This window comes from Myzus persicae, unplaced genomic scaffold (assembly GCF_001856785.1).
Source record: "Myzus persicae strain clone G006 unplaced genomic scaffold, MPER_G0061.0, whole genome shotgun sequence".
Taxonomy (NCBI): domain Eukaryota; kingdom Metazoa; phylum Arthropoda; class Insecta; order Hemiptera; family Aphididae; genus Myzus; species Myzus persicae.
In genome coordinates this window covers 962,349-971,912 of record NW_019103508.1, presented here as the reverse complement: position 1 = coordinate 971,912, position 9,564 = coordinate 962,349, and the positions used below count along the sequence as shown (strand labels likewise).

The 9,564-nt window shown below is 28.1% G+C and overlaps 1 long non-coding RNA gene across 3 annotated transcripts; it reads right to left on the bottom strand.

Moving 5' to 3' along the window:
• Positions 1–3,722: 3,722 nt before the first annotated feature.
• On the bottom strand, positions 3,723–8,969 carry LOC111034639. Of its 3 annotated transcripts, none has more exons than XR_002604570.1 (5): positions 8,786–8,969; positions 5,420–5,635; positions 5,106–5,344; positions 4,883–5,039; positions 3,723–4,802 (listed from the first exon to the last, which is right to left on the bottom strand). It is a non-coding gene; the product is annotated as an uncharacterized LOC111034639 (long non-coding RNA). The 3 variants fall into 3 exon arrangements; XR_002604571.1 differs by having other exon boundaries at positions 4,883–5,094; positions 5,174–5,344; XR_002604569.1 differs by having other exon boundaries at positions 4,883–5,344.
• Positions 8,970–9,564: the final 595 nt, after the last annotated feature.

Sequence of the window (9,564 nt, the reverse complement as noted above, 5' to 3'; positions counted from 1 at the left end):
AGGCCATATCTCGAGTTCAGACACCATATCGAGGAATTTCTTTCTTCATCTAAACCTGAACTGAAAAAATCGAGATTTTTATAAAAATTACTTGAGTAGAATGAAATATGTGAACAAAATATGTTTATTGTTGCCTTACACATTTCTCTTTTGTTCAATGAAATTATTAGAATTGTGAATCGTCTCCGACGAGGGACGACGATCGGCTTTTGCCATAGATGATAGATATTAATATATTATAATATAATATGTTGTTATCAGTTTTCGAGTTTTTGAATTCTTTGGATGACACGATACATTTTTTATTTCAGATTCCGAAACAGAATATTATTTGGAGTGTTTAAATCTAAACAATTCAGAACACGGAACTCTGCGTATAGGCCATTTAGATACACTATTGTCGCGAGTCCATTTTGTTTGGATTATATTTTGGAATATCTCACTTTATTGTTTTTATTCTTAACGGTTTAACCTTAACTTAATATAAAACTCTAGAAGTGTTGAGACATGAAAAAAATTCAAAATTAGGATTTGAAATGTACAGAAGTAATAAAAAAATGGATACTTTAATCGTGAATATAATATTCTCTCTGGGCTCGGCATTAATATGTTATTAAACAATATTATTCTATAATAGAGTGCAGTATTTACTAAAAAATTGTGTGATACTACTACACTATAGTGTAACAAATAATGTAATATATATACAACCGTGCAGGTACCTAACTAAGGCTCTCACATAGACATAAAGGTACCTAAGTTACGGGGGAACAAAACTTATGACCAAGGTTCGGGACTTACAGCATTTGCATACTTTTTTTATTTATTGTAAAATGTAGCAGAGTATACGAAATAAATTCATTTCTCAATGCTGTGAATTGTGATACCAAATCTAAAATTTGAATGTGCATATTTTGACATATTTCATAAATTTTGACGGAAACTGCTTATTTTTACGTTATTGTGCTTATAATAAATTTTCATATTTTCGAAATTTCAGCTTCACAAATTTCACCCGATCTAAAAAAGAAAATAGTAATGCAGCTTACTCGCAGTCTTATACTCTTATGTACCTATTTGCTATATACAACTCACAACTCCTTATAATTTTCGTGGTTCGAAAGTGTGCCATCTACCGTTGAAAAGGGACTGTGTTTTAACTGTGTTACGTCGAAAACTATACCAAGTCCAACAATAATTTTAAAATCATCATTCAGCAATCTTAATGATTTGTAGTTTATTTTGAAAGAATACAGTGAAGTAAAAAATCTAAATGCACAGAACTAAACTGTTTGGAATTTTTAAATGTAACGAGAGTTCTAGGAAATCATTTATTTATTGAAACAGATTTAATTACTGAATATCAAGAGTAGGTACTCATTGGCTGACTTGCAGTGTAGTCTGACAATTTACAATAACGGGTATTGTATATAATTATTTCAAAATAATATATTATTTAATTAATTGTTTTAAATAATTTTTAGATATATTATATTACCCGGAGCAGTTTCTTATGGATATGATCATTATGTAGAGTATGTACGCCGTGTAAATAGATGGGGAAGTGCACAATGATTTGACCAAAAAAAAATTAAGTACCATTAGTTCAACAAAAATAAAACGACATGTAATTTTATATGTGAAAGAGTAAAAAAAAGACATGTACATTGGTACAAAAGTCAACAATAGCAATAAGAGATGTCTTTTTTTTTAATTAAACAAAAAGACAAAAAGGTTATATTTTATTAATTTTAAATTTATATTAAGGGTTTATTACAAGATAAATAAAAGTAATAAGAAACAATAATTAATTAAATCAATTATATTTTTTTCAATTTTCCTTTTACTAATAATTCTATTATAGTGTCATAATTTCAGGATCCGGCACCAAAATGAGAAAAAGTCCGCAAAGAATTGAAACAGTCTGGTGGCGAAAAATGTTTTTGATGTATCGACCTGACGTTTTATAATAAATGACGAGAACCATGAACCACGATTTCTAACTTTAATAATTAAAAATTAATAAAGTAAATTTACAATGAATACAATTTGAAGACCTGAAAAACATATTCTATTTATTAGCAAAACAAAATAAAAATTGTTATTAATTAATGTGAGCTCTTATTTGATGGCCATGAGTTTATAATATTCAATAACCAATGTTAAATATTTAATATAGAGTAAAAAGAATAAATAAATTCAAAAAAATTAATTATTAATTGATGTTTATTGTAATATTACCACGTATTAAGACTATAAGGGTAAGAAACAATCATTTTATATTAAACTTACATTAAATAGTAGCCCGATATATTATGTAAGATAGGTATTGATAATCCTAAGATAGGATTATGTAACTCGAAATTATAAATAAGTTAGCGGCTATTTGCAAAATGTTAGCAGCATATTTCAATTCGTAGCTCAATGGGGGGTGTAGCGTGAAGTTGCTCCCCATCTTATATTTTTCATACCGTGTGGGTAATTTATTTGCAAGTTCTGAAAACCAATTTGCAAATGTTTGCAAATTATTGGTAGCAATTTAAAGTTCGTAGCTCAAGAGGGGAGGGGGCTGCGTGAAGTTGGCCCTAACCCATCTTATTTTTTTTATACCGTGTGGGGAATTTATTTGCAAATTCTGAAAACCAATTCGCAAATTATTGGTAGTATCTTGAAACCGCTAGCTACATCCCAGTAAACATTTTTACGTATTTTATACGTTTACGAAGTAAACAACGAGTTATACAAACTAACGTATAATACACGTAGATGTCTAGTTGATAAAAAGTACAACTATAGTATAATTCTGGGTCAAAAGATAACTATTTTATTTAACGAATATTCAACGTTTAGTATCCGTTAGTTGTGCATGTTTAATCAACGTATATTCTGCCTAAGTATTAGGTCGTTTTTTTGGATATTTTTTGTTTAAGTTGTATATAGATTTAGAATATACGATAGATATTTTTCGTATAAATGTAGTATATATTTAGAGTAAACAATAAATATTTTTCGAGTAAAGTTATTAATTTCTGATGGATATTATTTGTATACATAAGCGTTCCATATATTTAGAGCAGAATTGATTGATATTTTACATACTAAAATTACATGGTATAAAATTAATATTTAGTTCATCTAGAAACCTGTCAATAGAATATTTTTCAAACATATTTGGATTTTTTGTATAATTAATGAATTTATTAATGCAGTTGACAATAATCTACCTATAGATTTCCAACAATACTTTGTGTTGTATTTATTTCAAGAAACAATAAACATTTCATACTTTATATTTATTATCAGTGTTTTTCATATTTATGGTGAACTATCCACTAGCTAAAATTTAAATAAGATAGACATCCATACTGATATAATATTAAATAATATAATAAATTGTAAAATTAGATATAAATCTCATTTTCTTTTAGGGGCTTGTTTTAGCCAATCACTAATATAACTTTTGATTGCTAATATGGACTCGGCAAGAAACATATCTTTAACGGCTTCTGTAAAAACAAATTAAAATAAATTGTTAATTATATTGGTTTTAAAATACAATCACTGATAGGAGCATATTACTAGGTTAGGTTACTTATAGGACCTTAACATCAATAACTATGAAACTTTTATCGAGTTGTTGGCTACCTGTTACAACAATTTTAGTCACTATAGTATTTATAGGTACTATATTCACCTATTCACCGTAAGTTAACCCACTTATATTTTCTAACCTTTTTGTATATTTGACATATTTCTAGAAACTTAATTACAAACGGTGTCAGGCAAGTTTTAAATATTGTTATATTACATTTTTGTGGATATGAAAAATTGAATATAATGAAATGAATATCATTCATAAGAACATGGCCTAAATGCTGAATACTGTTCATTACATCTGATATAGTAATAATTTGTGAATTTTTCATACCACCATCTTTATTAGCACCACCATCTGTATTGCTTATAATTCAGTCATTTTAATTGAGTTGGGTGTTAGCTTTAAAAATAATATTACAAATTAAATCTTTAAAAACAGGATTTCAGTCATTTAACAGCTCAATAATTATTAATTCAACATGCATATCTCATCCATGTCAGAATCGATCAGAGTTAACTGTTTTTTTTTTATTTTCAAACATCATTCCAGTAGCAGTAATTAAGTGTTTTTCATTCACATTAAACATACCTAAATACAATATTATGTAATCATATTATTTATATACTATTAATTTGTTATAAGAAGCCATCTAGTAAAATTAGTCTCCACACACTGGAGTGGTGGCGTTAAATTCTATTGTCTTTGCTTTACCTGCGCGGTGAGCAGTGAAATGTGTTCTGCATTGATTTAACGCCACCGCTCCAGTGCAACATGTTTGGGGACCTTAATACTAATATATATTGTTTTTCTATTCCTACATCATAGAATGGGTGAATCCAATTTTCGTGTACATTTAATCAATCACCAATAAAAAATAAACAAGTCAGGTATGTAAAAATGTATAACATTTTTGTGGAAAAACATTGTGCAGACCATTAAGTTAAGAACCAAAAATGTTCAAGGATTTTTATGATAAATCAAAATAAACGGCAAGTTTATCAATAAATTAAGCAAGCTGTTACTCAGCAATATGTAATAGGCTTTAACTAATAATCACACACATAATTTCCATATAAAATATTCAATATATTATATGACAATTAAAAATTACTTTTAGGCTTTGGAGCATCATTTAATGCTAACATATTATTTGAAAACAAGGATTGACTTGTATTACTGTTTTCTGAGCTAGACCGGGTTTGCACTAAAATTTATCAGAAAAAAATTAATTAATACAAATAATAGTAAATTAAAATTAAAATGTAATGTCGATAATTAACCCACTCAAAATATGGCCTTTTTGTTTTTGTTTAAATTACTTTCATCTACAACAAACATAGAATCATCAAAGTGTTTTTTTTTTAAAACTTTTTCTTGGCTGTTGTGTAATATCTTCTAGTTCTGGTGTGCTGGTATCACAATATGTAGTTAATTTTTTCCCCTTCCGAATAAACATATTACACATTATAATAAAATATTTTGAATAATCTATATTTCTATAACATACGGACAAATTTTTTAGGAATACACAAATGTATTTTCCACAAACTGGAAGGTTATTTTTGTGATGCAGACCATTTTGATATATTACCATGCTTACTGCTTAGACCAATAACATTTAAATTGTTTATCAACTTGATCTGCATTGATCCAGCTGCAAGGTACTACTTCGACCGATTACTCATCAATAAACTCAACTACGGCAAAGTTCTTTTTTTTTAATTTTCTATTGTCGCCAAATTATTTCTTTCAATACAAGAATTTGAAAATTATACAAATATTTATAATTAAAACATAAGAATAGATTTATAACTATTTTACCAGCTATGACCAATAGTTTGCCACTTCTTTTTGTCCAATTTTTTTGTTTATAATAGCATAATTATTAGCTTCTTTCACTGCATTAATAAGTGGTCAGTAAAATTTATATTATTACCAATAAAGGGAGTGTTCTGACCATCACAATTTAACCATGTTATTGGAAAAAGAATGATGTTCTCTGAGACTAAAACAACAGCGTATGTTTGAGAATTCATTCTAAAACCAATAAAATAAATAACATAAATGTCTACATTTTAACAATTATATAAAAATAATATGTCAACCTTTTTAGTCAGCAATATGAAGAAATGAACACACATAGTAACTAGATGCAATATTTAAATCTTCTGATATGGGAAGATAACAAGCTCTAAATTGAATACTATTGATATCATACAATTCTAGTTCACATAAGAAATTACTGCACTCCATCATTCGAACAGCAATTAAAGGACAACGAATTTCATAAATAGGGATGACATATTCAAATCGTAAACAAACTAGAAATATTTGGCCATTTATAGACAATATGTTTTTTACAATACAAACTTTGCCATCACACATAACTACACAATCTTTTTTTTTTTTTACTTCAACTTTTTAAATTAGAAACTCTTAAGGTAAATTGTTTAGTCATTAAAATAGAATATTGAATCACTGCTTCACTAAGCAAATTATCTGGGAGTGGTTCAAAATAATGGTGAACGTCTAAAGCAGGATAATTAATTAAAGATGAATTAATGTCAGAGCTATTGCAATGCCATTCTTCACTGATACGATTATATAGCTGAACTAATGGAAATTGTCCAGGTTTCACTATCTTTTTCAAATGCTGAAGGTAATTTTCATAAGGAAATGATGAGAATTGATCAACAACTCCATATTTCTTAGCATCATTTGCTAAATGAATAACTGAATATACATTATACGATGCATTACTTTGTCCATAAATGTTTTTTAAAAATGTTTCAGTAAATCACTCACAAACTCATTTTGACTGTGAACTGTATTAGGACATGCTGAAATTCACATGGCTATGTTTAAAAACAAAAAATTGTTGTACACTGGTGTAAAAATAAAAGGTCCTGTATAAAATAGAATTTGTTCTACCATAATAACCAGAATGACCTTTAATTTGCTTTATAAAGGCTCGAGCCTGTGCATCAGCAATTATTCCTTTCAGAGTAATAGATATTGTTGTAAGTCCAACTGTAATACCATTCAGTAATAGATCATTAAGTTCATCAATGAAAAGATTAAGATACTCAAAAACATAACTTGGTTTTTTAGAACCAAAATAAGCTCCAATAATAAAAAGCTTGACACATTGTTGTATACAAACACCACACAATATTGGCTAGAATGATTGACCTCTTTTATCAATTGGTAAACCATCTATGTTAAACCATAATTCAAGTACTGATTGTTGGCGCATATAATAATTAACATTATACAAATAATTTAATCCTTTACAAATTCCAAAATGAATGTACTCTCCTCCTGCTATTTGATCAATTTTCACTTTACCAGATAAAGGAGTATAAAGAAGTGTTCTACTATAATCTGAAGGAAGATCTTGTAAGGATGCAACATCTTTAACACATTTAAGCAATTTTAATAAATCAGAAGTTTTACTTCTTGAAAGTCTTGATGAAATAATAAAAGATGCCAGTTTTGATTGAAATGTAGAATTATTGGGTGTATGAGCAAAAATGTTTAATTCAGTCAAAGATTGATTTTCAAAATGGTTGTTACCTTCAGGCTTCAGTAGAGATCAAACTACTCAGAAACACAGTAATAGGTGAATATTGAATATCTGGAGTTCTCGATAACTCAGTATGAATTACATTTTCAACAATAGGAACATTTTGAACCACTAAAGAATCAACACTAGAAAGAGAGACAGAAACATTTATACTTTGTTTTTCTCGCCGCCTTTTAGAATTCTTGGTCAAACTCTAACTTGGTTTATACGCATATCTTGGCATGATTTTAGCATTTACCGAAAGTTAAAATCTAAAATTGACAAACAAATCAATTTGATATTATTGAATGCAGAGATAGTGGTTTTATATGGTTTCATATTATGGTGTTTTAAAATATTCTCTCATCCTTGATATGTATGTAAAAAATTTGAAAAAGATAGGTATTGGCAAAGCTGGGCAAGTTAGACACTTTTTTCAACTAGTTCAAGTTAAGTTACTTTAATATAAGAAAAAAATAAGTTAGAATACAAGTTAGTTTCAAAAATTTACGAAATGTATAAGTTAGTTAGATAGAAATTAGTTTAAGGAAAATAGTAGGTAACTTAAGTTAGAGTAGAAGTTAGTTTTTTTTTTTTGTTCAAAATATAAATTTAATAAACCATTTTGTCAAATGTAATGTATTACATAGACAAATTTTTAAGTAGGTAGGTAGAATAGGTAACCAACTTGAACTATTGGTGATGAATGAAAAATTAAATTGAACAACTATCAACTGATAATTTGATCGAATCTATCAAATAAGTAGGTAATAATCTTAATTTCTTGGAGTATCAGACATTCCAATATAGATTATTTTACACATTAAATTCAACTAGTTAAGTTACAAAGTTAATATGAATTAAAACTAGCTTAACTCCAACTTTTTAACTAGTTAATGCCCAGATTTGGGTGTTGGCAATGAATTTTTTTCTGTTTATACAAATAGCTTAAATATTTTTATAATCCTAAAACATATATGAATAATTTGCTTTAATTTCTTTATACAAGGTGATTAATTATTATAATAATTGTATTATTAAAAATTTAAGTATACAGCATCATTATTAAATAAACAAATACTATGTAAATAAGTTTTAATTTAAACAACACTTATGTATAAACAATTTATTCATATCAATTACTACATTTATGAATTGTAAATAATCAAATTACATTAATTTAATTTAATTTAAATTAAAATATTGTTAAGATTCTTAGCTGTTTTTTACTTTTTAACCATAATTCCCTAACAATTTAATTGCAATACCGAAGCCTAAGTGCTAAAAATTGTATAATATACCTTATTTTTAATATAGGTACATACATCAAATATTATACCTATAACATCATGAAATATTTTAACCATTTATATTTACTTAAACAAAGACCTAACACAACCATAAGCAGTATAACAACTGTGGACTTAAACTAATCATTGAATAATAAACATTTGAACAATATTAATTAAAAGCAGTGAAATAATTTGAGATAATAATGTTGGGTGAGCGACTTCGCAATTCGCATGCATTATAGGTACGCAATACTATGTGAAACTACAAAGCACAATAAGACTAAAGTTATAACAGGATATAATATTATTATAGATGATAAAAGTTTTTACCTTATATTTAAGTTGGAATTTTCGTTGACTAGGTACAAGGTACATTACATTACTATAGTCACTAGAGGTAACTGTAGACGTAAGACCGTGAATGGTGGATGCATAGAATATGGAAGTGCACAAGTTGCAATGGAAAATTCCGAAAATGGAAATGTCGGACGTTATATTATTATGTACTTGGCTGTGACGGGCGCTTGTGCTTGCAAGATTGCAAGGGCCAACAGCAATCATAGACATTGCTGTCGTCGGTCTGATCGGCGGGGGTGAGGTAATGCCGACTCACAGATAAGAAGGCTGCTTCAAGATATTAACGGAATTACCCAGTCGTAACCGTGTTTTGGCTAAATCGGTCGGTTCTATGGTTGTGGCTTGAACACCGCGGCAACTGATAACATTTCCGTTACTCGGTTAAACAAATTTGTTAGTTCACATTTAATTTATTTTAAACTTCCAAAATACAAATCTATACTCTGTTTCAATTTTCACGATACGATAAAATATACGTGCAATGCGTGGTGATGTATAATAAATGTATAAGTAAACTTTACGCAGGGCCGGATTATGGTCATAATATTAAATAAGGGGGCTAAACATTTTGGTAAGGCCCTCTGTTGAAGATTAGATTAAGGTTAGGTTAAGGGAATTGCCATCACACAACAATATTTATTTTTAATTATTGATGGTGCAGAAAAAAATCGTTCACTTTCACAGATGGACGATGGTAGCTTAAATTCAGAACGCTACATAAATCCAGCGGTAGTGGGCTAAGTAAAAAAATA